This window comes from Cuculus canorus, chromosome 27 (genome assembly GCF_017976375.1).
Source record: "Cuculus canorus isolate bCucCan1 chromosome 27, bCucCan1.pri, whole genome shotgun sequence".
NCBI lineage: Eukaryota > Metazoa > Chordata > Aves > Cuculiformes > Cuculidae > Cuculus > Cuculus canorus.
Genome location: NC_071427.1, coordinates 57,795 through 72,781, shown reverse-complemented (window position 1 = coordinate 72,781; position 14,987 = coordinate 57,795). Strand labels below are relative to the sequence as shown.

At 55.5% G+C, this 14,987-nt stretch overlaps 1 pseudogene; it reads left to right on the top strand.

Annotated features, from left to right (window-relative positions):
• Positions 1–284: 284 nt before the first annotated feature.
• LOC128849290 (fas-binding factor 1 homolog) lies at positions 285–14,987 on the top strand (annotated as a pseudogene).

Here is a 14,987-nt window from a genome sequence, read left to right as displayed (position 1 = left end):
ATGTGTGGGATACCCTTTGGCTTGGCTTGTGTTTTTTTTCTGCCTGGCTGTAGTGTGAAATAGATGTGATGTTCCTAAATGGAAGCAAGATATCTGGATTTTTAAAATTATCACCTGGCATTGGGGTGACTTCTGTAATGTTTTAAGGGATGGGGGCGTGGGCAGGGGCAGCGGCAGGAGTAGGGGCAGGGGCAGGGGCAGCGGCAGGAGCAGGGGCAGGGGCAGCCCGCGGTACCGGTCGCTGCGCGCGGGGTCCGGGACGCTCCAGCCGCCGCGGTAACGGCATGAGCGGCTCCTCTCTCCCCCCCGGGAGCTGCGGGCAACGCTTCGCCGCCGGCTCCGCTTTGGTTTCGCTCCCCCTGTCGCGATTCCCTGCGCGGTCCGGACCCTTCCCGTCCCCCCCCCCGGGCGTTTTCCAGGTCGGGGCAGGGCAGGAGCCGCTCCCGGCGCGGCGCGGGCGGTTTGTCCCCGCCCGGGATCTGCAGAGCGGTTCCTTATTGTCGGAGTGCCGGTCCCCATGTGAACCGCTGCAGGGCTGCTTTGGGGAACCGGGAGACAGAGCCTCTCGCTGGAACGGCAGAGGGGCCCCAGGCGGGACAGGGAAGTTTGTTTCGCGGCAGATTGAGAATTCCTCCTCTCCCTGCAAGTAGGAGGTTGACGTGTGACCCGCGGTGTTAGTCCCCTGCAAACTGGACGTGCGGAGAATCTGTAAACGGACTTGCTGGAGCAAGGGGAGGCTGGGATCCTGCCATGGTAAGTGTGATACAGTGGGATGCTGCCTGTGAAATCCCAATGGGATGCTCTGGCACCTCTGTTGGGAAGCTGGATGGGCTGTGCTCGCCAGTGTCTCTCAAGTTGTATGGATCTCAGTGGTTCCTCTGTGTCTCACAGGCCACTTTCTGAACAGCATGGCTTTGTGGTTCCTTGTGGTATTCTCTGAAGGAACCTTCCTCTGGCATTAGTGTTTTGAGAAAGTCCAGGTCAGACTTGCTTTGTTTTCTAACGAGGGAATTTGTCTTTCTCCATAGGCTGCAAAACTCAAGAGAGATTTTGGCGGTATGTACACTTGCATGCTTCCCTTTTGCTGTGCATGGGTGCTTTGATCTGCTGGGAATGTGTGGGACAGAGGAGGAGGATGCTGTGATCAGGTAGCAGTCCTGGCTACTGAAACATTCATGTTCCTTGTCTGAAAGCTGCAGCTGAGTGCATAGTATCATTCCTGAACCAGGGATATTCACCTATCTATCACATCCAGTGGATTTGCTTCTAGGCTCTTGTATTCCTTTCTTGTGAACTTTCCCAAATCCAGGGGAGAATGTATGCATTTATTCCAGTTCTTCCCCTCACCTGCTCCCCAACTGCTTGCAGCCCCTGACACTGAAGCAGAGCTTTCAGGGTTGCCCAGAGTCTCTGGGGCACCGTGGGGCACACAGATTCCATGCTGCCGGTGGGCAGCAACTCACGGAATGGAGCACAGCTGGCTCGCTTGATAAAGAAACCCTGTTTCTGACTAGCTGAAGCTGGATCTTTTATCTGCAGCATACTGGATTGTATCCTGGCAGTTCTCCCTTGACTGACAAGCAAGGGTTACACTGATGACGCTTGAGGCCTAACTTTTGTTCCTGGGGCATCTCAAAAGAGCAAGCCCTGTTTAAACTGCACCTGCTTGGTGAGCTCACCTGCCTCAACACCTCTAATTTGTCTTGTTTCAGGCTCTTTGGATGCCATCCTTGATGACCTCCTGGGATCTGACGGTAAAGTAAACCTTCTTTGCAGTTAAAAGGGCAGCATCCTTGCGTTCTTGCTCCCTTCCTGGGAGCAGGAGGTGCTGGTACAGCAGCTGCTGATCTCCAAGGGGCTGTAATGGTGAGGGAGATTGAAGCAGAGAGCAGAGCGGAGAGAAGGATTTCCCAGAGTCAGAGGCCACTGAATAGGTTGGATGTCAGTTTGGGGAGGCAAAGTAAAGGTTGTCTCTGATTATAAGACTCTATGGTCCATGAGAAGACAGCAAATCCCCCTTTGGAGTGCCTAGGCCAGGATTATGCCTGTGTCTAATATCCTAATCTCTCCCTGTTTTGTTTCCAGATGAAGCCCCTGCTAAACCCACCAGAGTTTCCCAGCTGGGTGGAAGGGCCCAGAGCACTAGCGTGCAGGCCAGCAAGAAGTGAGTGCCTTTCAGACACAGCCTCTCCCACTTTGAGATCTCTCTGTGCTCCCCAGGTCCTTCTGCCCTGCCCCGTCCTTAGCTTCTCCTTTGCCTGGGAAAGCAAGTTATCTGTGATGCCTTTGGGAGCTGGGAGCGCAGAGCCTGAAGCTTTTCTGCATGGGTTGGGTTTCCCCAGTTCTGTCCATCTTCTGTAAATCTCCCTTATAACAAGTGACGCTTAAATACAGCAGTCCTAGTGATGCCATTTTCCTCTGTCAAGAAAAAGAGGAGAGTGATCGTCTTAGGGGATTCCCTTCTTAAAGGAATGGAGGGTCCCATCTGCAGACCGGACCTGCTCCACAGGGAGGTCTGCTGCTTGCCGGGGGCTTCAGTGAGGGATATCAATAGAAAACTCCCTTCCTTGGTGAAGGAAACGGATTACTATCCCCTCTTAGTATTTCAAATAGGTAATGATGACTTACAGCGCAGAAAGCTGAAAGCCATCAAAAGAGACTTCAGGGATTTAGGGAAGATGATTGAGGGCTCTGGAGCGCAAGTGGTGTTTAGCTCCATCCCAATACTAAGGAATATGGAGCAGGAAGTCAGGAACGTACAGATGATTAATGCCTGGCTCCGAGCCTGGTGTGAGGAGAGAGGCTTTGGCTTCTTTGATCATGGGGTGACCCACCCACCCCCAGGTTTTCTTACTAGGGATGGGTCATACTTGTCTCGAAGGGGAACTAAAGTTATCTCTAAAAATCTGGTTAGGCTCTTAAATAGAGCTTTAAACTAGATGTGAAGGGGGAAGGGGAGGAGACCAGGCTAGTTGGGAATGAGCCTGGAAGTGGGAAACCAGCGGCTGAGAAATGGTGTGCTGGAGAGGACCACCAGTACACCACAACAGGGCAAGTGAGGGCGAGTATAAGTGGGGACAGTAAGGATAAAACTGGGTCTGTGGAATTAGTTATTCCAAGGACCAGTCAATCGAGAATAAACTCTCTTCCCTTTATGAGGGCTGAAGGTTCATCAGCCCAGCTGAAGTGCATTTACACCAATGCACGCAGCATGGGCAATAAGAAGGATGAGCTGGAAGCTGTTGTAGGGCAAGGTGACTATGATGTCATTGCCATCACAGAAACGTGGTGGGATGACTCACATAACTGGACTACAGCTATGTTGGGATATAAACTCTTCAGGCGGGACAGGAAGGGTAGGAAAGGAGGCGGGGTAGCCCTCTATGTCAGAGAGTGCTTTGAAACTCTCGAACTGGATTACGGTGAGGACGGGATCGAGTGCCTATGGGTTAAAATCAGAGGAGCCCACAAGAAAGGGGACTTTGTGATAGGAGTCTGTTACAGACCACCCAGCCAAGAAGAAGCAGCTGATGAGCTCTTCTATAAACAGCTGGGGACAGTCTCTAAATCTCTGCCTCTTGTCCTTGTGGGAGACTTTAACTTTCCGGATGTCTGCTGGGAGTACAATACAGCAGAAAGGAAACAGTCTAGGAGGTTCCTGGAGTGCATCGAAGACAACTTCCTTGCACAACTGGTTAGCGAACCAACAAGGGAGGGTGCCTTCCTAGACCTGCTGTTTGTGAATAGGGAAGGTCTTGTTGGGGATTTGACGGTTGGAGGACGCCTGGGATTAAGTGATCACGAGATGATAGGGTTTTCAGTTCTAGGTGGGATTAAGAAGGGGGTTAGCAAAGCAGTCACATTAAACTTCCAGAGGGCAGACTTTGGCCTGTTCAGAAGGTTGATTAGCAAAGTCCCGTGGGAAACAGTCCTTCAGGGCAAGGGAGCCCATGAGGGTTGGGCGCTCTTGAAAAATGAAATCCTAGCAGCTCAAGAGCAGGCCATCCCTGTGTTCCGGAAAAGGAGCCGGCGGGGGGAAAAGCCAGCTTGGTGGAGCAGGGTGATCTCAAGATGCGTCAATAAGAAAAAGAAGCTCTATGTGCTCTGGAGGAAAGGACAGGCATCTTGGGTGGACTACAGGGACGAAGTGAGATCGTGCAGGGAAAAAATCAGGAGGGCCAAGGCCCAACTAGAATTAAAACTCGCTAAGTCTGTGAAAGACAACAAAAAGTCTTTCTACAAGTACATTAACAGGAAAAGGAGGACGAGGGAGAATATCCAGTCTCTAGTGGATGCAGAAGGAATAACAGTGACAGGGGATAAGGACAAGGCTGAGGTACTTAATGCCTTCTTCGCCTCAGTCTTTAATAGCAAAGAAAGTTGTTCCTTCTGTTTACAAATCCAAGAGTTAGAGGGGCAGATTGAGGCTCCCGTGATCCAAGAGGAGGCGGTTAGAGACTTGCTTGCCCAGCTAGACGTCCACAAGTCTATGGGGCCGGATGGGATCCACCCAAGAGTATTGAAGGAACTGGCGGATGTCCTTTCCAAACCCCTATCCATCATCTTCCAGAGGTCCTGGCTGACTGGGGAAGTTCCACTAGACTGGAGGCTGGCTGATGTTGTGCCCATATACAAAAAGGGTTGCAGAGAGGATCCGGGGAACTACAGGCCTGTCAGTCTCACCTCAGTGCCAGGGAAAGTCATGGAACAGGTAATCTTGAGTGCTATCATGAAGCACACGCAAGAGAACCGGGTGATCAGGCCCAGTCAACATGGGTTTACAAAAGGCAGATCTTGCCAAACTAACCTGATCACCTTCTATGACAAAATCACTCAACTACTGGATGGGGGAAAGGCTGTGGATGTAGTCTTCTTGGACTTCAGTAAAGCCTTTGACACAGTTTCTCACAGCATTCTGCTTCAGAAACTGTCAGCCTCTGGCCTGGACAGGCGCACACTGTCCTGGATTGAAAACTGGTTGGATGGCCGGGCCCAGAGAGTGGTGGTCAATGGAGTTAACTCCAGCTGGAGGCCAGTCACAAGTGGGGTTCCTCAGGGCTCCGTACTGGGTCCAGCTCTGTTCAATGTCTTTATCAATGACCTGGATGAAGGCATTGAGTGCACCCTCAGCAAGTTTGCAGATGACACTAAGCTGGGAGGAAGTGTCGACCTGCTGGAGGGTAGGGAGGCTCTGCAAAGGGATCTGAACAGGCTGGACTGCTGGGCCGAGACCAATGGGATGAGGTTTAACAAGACCAAATGCCGGGTCCTGCACTTGGGGCACAACAACCCTATGCAGCGCTACAGACTGGGGGAAGAATGGCTGGAGAGCTGCACAGAAGAGAAGGACCTGGGGGTGCTGGTTGACAGCCGACTGAACATGAGCCAGCAGTGTGCCCAGGTGGCCAAGAAGGCCAATGGCATCTTGGCTTGTATCAGAAATGGGGTCACCAGCAGGTCCAGGGAGGTTATTCTCCCTCTGTACTCGGCACTGGTGAGACCGCACCTCGAATACTGTGTTCAGTTCTGGGCCCCTCACCACAAGAAGGATGTTGAGGCTCTGGAGCGTGTCCAGAGAAGAGCAACGAAGCTGGTGAGGGGGCTGGAGAACAAGTCTTATGAGGAGCGGCTGAGAGAGCTGGGGTTGTTTAGCCTTGAGAAGAGGAGGCTGAGGGGAGACCTTATTACTCTCTACAACTACCTGAAAGGAGGTTGTGGAGAGGAGGGAGCTGGCCTCTTCTCCCAAGTGACAGGGGACAGGACTAGAGGGAATGGCCTGAAGCTCCGTCAGGGGAGGTTCAGGTTGGATATCAGAAAAAAATTCTTCACAGTAAGAGTCATTGGGTACTGGAACAGGCTGCCCAGGGAGGTGGTCGAGTCGCCTTCCCTGGAGGTGTTCAAGGAACGGGTGGATGAAGTACTTAGGGACATGGTTTAGGGAGTGTTAGGAACGGTTGGACTCGATGATCCAATGGGTCCTTTCCAACCTTGTGATTCTGTGATTCTGTGATCTCTCATCCTGGTGCTATTTGAAATGCATTTTCCATGTTATGTGGTTCGGCTGCTGGTTGTGCCCATGTGGTCCCTTCCTTCTGACACCCCTGTGTCTCCCTGTGCCCTTGCCAAGTCCTGGTGTGGTGCTGCTGACCACCAGGCTTGTGTCACAGGTCCTTTCTAAAGGATGATTTCATCAGCAAGCTCCCTGCAGAGGACACTGGAGCTGCAGAGGTAAGCCCAAATTCCGGGAGAGAGCCTGGGTGTCCTGAGGGCTGGATCTGAACTGAGCCAAGCTTGCCCTGGTGTCATCCCATCCGAGTCAGTGGGATATCAGGGATGATCCGTGAAGGCGGCTGAAGAGGTAACCCCTTTCTGGCATCACTGTGGGGTGGGTGAGTGGGTGGCTGGTGGGAGGAGGGCTTCCAGGTGCTCTGGATGACACGGATTGAAGTCAGGGCACCCACTGGATAAAGTGTCATAGGAAGGACCCTCAGTTAAAGCAAAGTCCTTGGATGCTCCTAACACTGTATCCCCAACAGAGAGGAGCTGCAGCCAGCCTGCTTCAAGCTGGACGAGTTGCTGGGACGAGGCTCCATGGCCAAAGTCCTGGAACAGTCAGTCATGGGAGACCGTAAAGAGTTCCAACTGGATAAGAAGTACCAAAAGCAGCCAGGTGAGCACAGCCAGGGATGCTGAGCCGGGCCTACAGAGGTGGCAGCACTCACCTGGGAGAACGGGATTGGTTTCTGATGCCCTTGCAGGTGAAAGACTCTTTCTGTGGTGTGGGCAGGGTTGCTGAGGAGCTCCTGGTGAGTGCAGGGTCAAGGATACTGATGCAAAAGTGGTGTCCTCTGCCCTCGAGGCAGCCTGGGAGCATTCGCACCTTAGCCATACCTCAATTGCCTCCTGTCATGGGCTGATTCCCAACAAAAAGGCACTTTTCCCAGCTACACTCTGTTTTTCCCAGAGACAGCAATTCCGGTGGGAATTGCAGGGGAGGAGGATAGCTGGTATCTTTGCAGCTGGCTGCTCCTCTGGGTGCTAACTCCAGGCTGCTTGTCTGAGCAGAGAAGGAAGAGGGTTGTAAGGGGGAGGATTTTGTCATTGGAGCTTACCAGCCCTCAGTGGCCTCCACAGTGAAGCTCTGGCCGGCGAGGAGGCCGTCTGTAAGGTACGATGCTGCGTGTGTCTGCTCTGGCCGTGGTGCCCCTGCAGTGGAGAGGGCGAGGTTCCCTCATGGATGGGGTCCGCTTGCAGGGAGGTGTGAGACTGCCTCTCCTTGCAGGAGGTTTTCAGCTGAGAACAGCAGCGAACCAAAACCAGAGCCACGCTCCAAACGCCCTCCTGCGAGCAGGAGCCCTGTGCAGTGCAGCAGGACTGGAGGCGACTGGCTGGGTTTGAAAGACAAGGATTCTCTGGATTCGGAGCCGCCGTCTCCAGCGAAGGCCAGTCCTGCAGCGAGCTACCCCAGCCCCACCAGCCCACTCCCAGCTGCAGAGCAAGCAGCAACCAAACCCAGCCCAGTGGAGGAGGAGAAGCTGGCTGACGGCTGCCTTGTCTCGCAAGAAAGCCCAGGCAGAGGCAAAGGCACAGGCCCAGGAGAGAAGTGCCGAGCCCTCGGAGGCGCAAGGCAAAGAGCTGGATCCACACTCTCCCATCAGGTAAAGGCTTGGTTGATGGTTGCAGCATGCTCGTCTGCTCCGCGCTGTGCCAGCAGGACCTCTTGACAGCCCTTGGCTTGGGTTTCACGAATTAATTTTAAGCAGTATCTTGTTTCAGGATGGAGCAATACCACAAGGCTTTCTCCCACTGATCCAGTCTGTGGACCCCTTACACCTCAGTGCTCTCCTTCTAGTCATGGCTGCAGTTGCCTCAGCTCCTGCAGAGCTGTGCTGGATCAGCGCATCCCCACGGGCTCCCACTGTGCTCCTCATTCCTGCCTTCATTCCCCCTTCGCTCCTCTTAGTTCCAGGCAAACCACCTTCTCCGGTTTGGGTTTATACTGACACAGGTTCAGACTTGTGCAATGAATGGGACTCAGTAGCGAATTGCAGACATGCAGCTGCGTTTAAAGGGCAGGAGGTGTGAGCCAGAGCAGACGCTGCCCAGGGAAAGGGAATCGGCTCTCCCACATAGGGCGCTTTTTGCTTGCAGGCAGATGGCCGCCTCCGCAGGAGCCCCGCAGCAGGCAACTGCCTTACAGGAGAAGGTAGCGACTGCAGACGGCTCCGAGTACGGCCTCCACCTCCTTCACCTTTTGGGCATCCTCCACAGTCCTGCAGAAGGCAGCGGTGTGTGCAAGATGGGGGAACAGGGAGAGCTGGCAGCCAGCTGTGATGGCTTTGGTCTGGGACCTCTAACTGGGAGGGAAGGCAGCTCTGAAGGATCGGTGGGCTCTTACCTGTTTGATCACAGAGGGACAGCGAGCTTTAAGCTTAAGGAAATGCCAAGCAGGATGATGTCTGTGCACCTTTCCCTGAGCTGTGATACTGTTGTGCATCACTTTTGTCTCTGTGCCCTCGCAGGCAGCCATCATCATCTCATGGTGTGGTGGGGATGCCGTACTGGGGTGCACTGAGCTGCCTTTGGGGTTTCAGAGGGCTAAACAGAACTTGCTGGGTGGGTGTAAGTTTGCGCTGTCCTTTCTCTCTTCCCCTTCCCTCCTGCTGCCCCCAAACTTCTCCCACCGGTGCTGTGTGCTGGAAGACCCCTCCTGCTCAGGGCTGAGTGTGAACCAGTTCAGAGGCCACTGAAAGTGGCTTAGGGGAACCAGCCGCCTCCCTAGCTGGTGCAGATGGAGGAGGAGCTGTGCTTTGCCTCCAGACTTACTTTGCAGAGCAGTCCCACCACTGTGTGTGGGGTCGGGGCGCAGGTATGGACCTGTCTGACCCTCTGTCCCCATCACCAGCCAGTGGAGCAGAGCAGGACCCTGCTCACACTGCCCAGGAGACCCAGGCCCTTATCCTTCTGGGAGGGGATGGTTCGCATTGCCATATCTGAATTACAGACTTGTTCAATTTTCAGTCCCCACAGCCCTGATCCTAGGAGAGCAGGAGACACCGAGCTCTCAGGTGGGTCTGTGCCCTCTGTATTACATTAATTAGATAGCAAAGGCTCCAGTCGATAAAGGACTTCTGTTTTTCAACTGGTTTTCTCCAGTATGGTAGTGAAGATGCTCCGAGATTGTTTCTAAACAGCTGAAGGGGAATCGAAGCCTTTGACAGAGAGGGCAGCTCTTGCTTGGTCTTTGAAGCCTCCATTTTCTCATCCAGCTGTGCCTCCTTGCCCTGCCCTCATGGAAGGATACACACTGTCTCCCAGAGGACTCATTGTCTTATCCCCGTCCCCACAGGAGGGACATTTGTGTCTGGAGTAGGGGCTGCTGAGCATCACCTGAGACCCAGGCCAGCAGCGAGGCTGGGCTGTGGAAGGGTAGAGGAGGACTGCAGTAGGCTGGGGGTGGATCGCCATTCCCAGGCTAGGAGGAGGTGTTCTCCCAGGGCTTTGCCTCCCTGAGAGCATCCCTGTGTCTCTGCAGGTGGCCACCCCCCAGGCACATCTCCAGGCTGTCCCGCAGCAGCAGGTGAGGTGTGTGCCCCCTCTGGGGGGGCTTGTAGCCACTGATCCTGAAGGGCCTCAATCTTCTCTTTCCACCAGCCCTGGGCTCGCTACATGAAAGGCGGCTGAGGTTTCCCGCACCCCAGCTCTATGAGGATGCATCCAGCTGTCAGGCAGCACTGCTCAGCACCCAGGCCCATGTGGCAGAGCTGGAAAGCCAGGTGAACCCCATCGCCTGCTGGATGGGGACCATGGTGACCCCACGGGAGTCACTCTGAACTGCATCAGAGTGACGGGAGAGGAGAAACTTCCCTGTCCAGAGTTGCCTGTGGCCACCAAGTGCTGCTGTGGGAGCTCTGTCCCCAGGGCAGCACAAAGACCTTCTCCCTGCATACCTGTCAGGTCCGGACACTGGAGCTGGAGCAGGCGCAGCACAGACTGTTGCTGGAGAGTCTCCAGCAGCAGCACCGACAGGACCTAGAACTCCTCGAGAGTGCCCACAGGTACCAGGCTCTTAGCTGTGCTCCCCTTCTCTGCCAGATCCTTGCCTACAGCCCTGTCCACCTCTCCTGGGCTGGGAGAGATGGGGCACTTCCCAAATCTGTCCCTAGGGCGGGAGGCACAGAGACATGTCAGTGCGAAGCTAGCGAAGGCAGAGCGTGGCCCCATGGGCGAGCCGGTGTAGGGGCGTACTACTGACAATGCTATCCTGTGGGTGACAAAGAGGAGGGGTCAGTCCCATTGCCAGTACATCTCCAGGCCACCGCTCTGGGCAGCAATAGGAAGGCTCAGACTGTGGAGAAAGATGCACTCCATGCCTCAGCTTCCCCACTCACACAGCAACACTGATCTGCTCCTAAATCCTTGTGTGCCCCTGGGGTAGAGAATGCCGTACTGCCATGAAAGCAACACCTCTCCCGTGCCCTGACACCCTGCGGGTTCTCTCTGGGCAGGAGCCGGGTGAAGGTGATGGAGGAGACCTGCGGGCAGCGGGAGGAGCAGCTGCGGCAGGAGAAGGAGCAGCTGGTGGCTCAGCTGCTATCGCAGAGCCAGGATGCAGAGCAGGCACGAGCAGAACTAGTGGCACAGCACTGCTGGAGCAGCAGAGCGCACTGGAGCTGGAGTGGCTGCGGGAACTGCAGAGGTGAGAACAGCACACACGTGGAGCTAAATACCCTTTTCTAGTGATGGAACCAGGGAACAAGGCCATGGTGATAGGAAAAATCCAGAAGCACTGGGTTGTGGGCAGCTCCATGGCTTTTGGAATGTGGGATTTGCCAGAGAGATCTGGCTGGAGACATCATTTCAGAGGGAATGCATTGTATTTTGAAAGATGCTGAACCCAGTGTTTTATCTCCCCTAAATCCCTTTTATTTAGGTCAGCGAGTCACTGCTATCCACTGAGTTTGGGTCAGTGAGAAATCGGTTTTTGGCAGAGAAGCCTGTAACCCCCAAATGTGGCCTTCCCAAATGTGGATGCCTGCCAGCGGGGTGCCGCATGGCAGACTGCTGTGCCAGCTCAGCTCCTGGGACCTGGTTCTCAGCCCCACGACCAAGCCTCTCCCGTGGTGCCCGTCACAGGGAGCACCACTTTGTGACGGCCCCTGGTGGGCTCCTTCCCCATGTCCCACAGGGTTTCTGTCCAAGAGATGCGCAAAGACCATGAAGAGCAGCTGCAGCGGCTGAAGCAGCTGAAAGACCAGGAGATTGACATGGTGACTAGTGCTGCTTCGCACGCCAGGTACCAGCAGCCGGTGTCATATCCCCTTGTTGGTCCCAGGCCACGATGTTCCCTGTCCTACAAGGAACCAGCCTCAGACCTCAAGAGGAGCGGGGGCCATCCTGTCTCCCACACACTGCCTCCAGGGATGCTGAGCTGTTTCATATTTGTCATGACTCCCCTAAGCAGCAGCTACATCTCTGTGCTGGCTGCCCAGCCTTTGGCCTTCTGCATACCCCCCTCTCTATCGCAGTGAGACGACGCATGTCCCACAGGGGTGACCCTCCCCTCGCTCCTCTCCGCAGGTCTCTGAATGGCGTCACTGAGCAGATGGAGAAGTTCTCCAGTGACCTGCACAACCTTTTGCAGAAGGTGGAGGCCATGCACCACAGTACCTCCCAGCAGCTGGCCCTGGGGGCACGGCATCGCGACCAGCAGCTCAAGGGTACATCTGCCATTCCCCTGTGCCGAAATGCCTGCAGGGTCCCCCATGCTGAGGCTGGGGGCATCTAGAAGACGGGGAGAAGGTTGGGCTCTGAGTCAGCCAGAGGTTGGGAGCTCAGGCTGGCAAAGCCCTTTCTGCCTTGGTCACTGCATGTCTCGGGGTCTCCCTCTTACAAATTGATGTCCTGGGGTTGTGCCGAGTGTGATGACACAAACGGATGCAGCTTATCCATGACAGTGGTGTGGGCAGAGGGGCTTTCCTGCCTCGTGCTTACAGTGTTGCTGCTGTCTCTCCCCAGTGCTCCAGGACTGGATGTCACAGCAGCAGAGGGACATGGAGGAGGAGCGGAGCCGGCTGCAGGAGGTGATTGCCAGAATGGAGACCAGGCTGGGTGAGCAGACTCGGCTGCTGGAACAGGTGAGCCCACACTGTGTCCTCTGCCCGGGTCAGCCCTCCTGTCAGGGAATGGGGTGTGTGTCTTCCCCACTGAAGATCCTTGGCCCAGAGCCTGTGAGTGACATCTCTCTTTCTCTGTTTCTGATCCAGGAGCGATGGAGGGCAACAGCAGAGCAATCCAAAGTGGAATCACTGCAGCACTCGCTGGAGGAGCAGCGGCAAATCATGACCCAGCAGATCTTCATGGAACGAGCAGAGCTGGAGAGGGCAAAGGTGAGGTGGGTGGACATCTGCAGGTGCTTTGGCTGTGACCAGAGTCTGACTGGGCTGCACTGCAGCGTGTGGGTGCTGGGCTGTGGCTCCTTCTAACCCTTGGCCTCCTCAGTCCCACCCACTCATGTGTGTCCCGAGGAGTGCAGGGCCCAGAGCTCCCCATGCAGGTCCATAGCCAGCGCCACAGCTTGAACCAGCCTCGGGATGTGGTGTGGCAGCGATGAGGTTTAAGGAGAAAAAACCAGCAGTGGGTGGGGATCAGTGCTTTCTCTCTCCCTCTCTTGCAACTCTCCAGAGTGCTTTGCTGGAGGAGCAGAAGTCAAGTGATGCAGAAGTGCTCAGAGGAACGACGGAAGCTGGCAGATTGAGGGTGGCCAAGTTTCACACCCAGCAGCGACTGAGCAAGGAGTGGATGGAGCGTGAAATGGAGTGCACCTTGCAGATGCACTCCCAGAGAAGAAGGGCACCATCCTGAGCCTGGCCAAGGTAACTGCCGTGAGAGCCCCTTCCCATGGCCCTCCAGCAAGTGCCTGGAAGGCTCCCAAGTGGGTCCTGCCCACAGGGCCAGGTGTTTAGCGCTGCCTTTAGATGTTTAACTCGGAGGACTTACTGGAGGTGGTGACAATCGGGCTGCTCCAGGAACAGCCTCCACCAGACCGTTTTAGCTGCTGACTGGAAGCATCAGTCTCTCTGTCCCTCCCCTTTGCCTGGGAGGAGTCGGGCAGCCAGACCAGGCAAAGCTGCTTCTGTTGAAAGTCCAGAGGGAGGAACCCCCATGGTGGGTTCAGTAAAACCTCTCTGTGGGTGAGTGAGGGCCCTGCTTGGTGGGTTTTGCTCTGACTCTGAACTGGCACACGCTAGAAGCTCAACGAGGGGCAGATCTCTGCCATCACTTGGCAAAACGCTGGATGGTGTGCAAGGTAAACGCCTCAGTTTCCCCCATACCTATCCTAGGAGCAGGCAGAGACCTGAAGATCTGGAGCTGTGAGCTGAAAGCCAAGGAGGAGTAAGCTGGCAAGGGACAGGGGAGCTGCTGGATAGGCCTGGCGGGAGCTGAGGCTGGAGAAGGAGAAGGTGAATAGGTCTGTACTGCGCATCCATCAGCAGGAAGAGAAGATTAAAAGCATGACCAACGTAAGTGCAGCATCTGTGCTTGAAGTTCACAGCTGTAACACAGGCTGGCAGCAAAAACTAGGGTTTCACAACCCCTCCCAAAGTTATGAATCCTAATCCTGTCCAGGATGGGAATGAGGGCATGCATAAAGGAGCCCTGCTGCAGCGAGGGTCTCCATCCCCAGCCGCTCTGCCTTGCAGCTCTCATCCCAGAAGTATGACGAAGGGGAGCGAGCCTTGCAAGAAGCATGCAGGGTGGAGTCGGAGCAGCAGAGCAGGCTGCAGGTCATGCAGCCAGCACTTGAAGCAGCAGGAACAGCATCTGCATGAGGCAAAATACCCCCTCACCTGCCCATCTCAGTCTGGGGCCACCGTGCCAAGGACCTGAACCTTTGCCAAGAGCTTCTTTCTCATCCTTTCCTCCTGGGGAATGGGGCAGGACCAGCTGAGCATGGCTTACCAGAGGCAACAGCTCCAAAAGCTATGTTGAGGATCTGCCCAGCAATCCACGATGCTGCCTATCGCAGAGCAGGACCTCAGTGCCCCTGTGAAAGGCCTCTCCACACTGTGTAAGGCTTCCTGTATGCTGCTGTGGGATGGGACAGGCTGGGGGGGGCAGCTGCACTGGGACGCTCGTGGTGTTTCTAGGGGCTATTTTAGTTCCCAGTACGTAAACTCAGCTGTGAGTTGGCCTCCCCGTCCTCAGAAAAGAGCTCAGACCGAGCTCTCTGAACTGGGGCGGCACCAGGAGCACAAGGAGGGTGGACAGCATGGGACAGGCAGCTGGGTTAAGGCCCGTTTTCACTGGGAGGTTGGGGAGGACCACTGCTGCAGGGGCACGCAGGCAGCTGAAAAAGGGATGCTCTGATGTGTCCATCTGCATTTCCCCCAGCAGCAGTGGCACCGTACAGCAGGGGGGTTGTTCCAGACTTTCCGCCTCCTCTCGGGACGCTCCCTCGGCACAACCTGGGGAAGAGCAGGAAACCTGGCGTGGCTGGCTCAGCGGAGGTCTACGCCACCCTGGTGCTGCTGAAGTATAGGGCCCAGCGGGTGAGGAGACGGGGCTGGGGGGGGCTTCAAAGTGGCTGGGTAGGAACAGGGCTGGGGGAAGCCTGGTCCATAGCCTCGGAGCCGCAGGGGTGGGTGTCTGCCACACCTAGGCACAATGTCTGCCACATTCCTAGGCTGGCAGGAAGCCATGGGCAGCCATGGGTGATTCCAGGAGCGAGGATGGAGGATCCTTGCAGCTTGTCTGGGTTCATGGATAATGCCTTTGGCTCAGCAGAGCTGCCCCCTCCTCCAGCTTGCATGGGAGAAAGGCAGCTCTGCTGGACTTGGGTAGGGCTGTGTCCCTACCCCCACCCCTCGCAGTGACCCTCCCTTCCATCAATCCCTTCTCAGGACCACCGCTTCCTCGAGGACGAGCAGTTCTTCCTGGAGAGCCTGAACGAACGCACCTCACCGCGCTGCCTCGCGCTCAGCTGA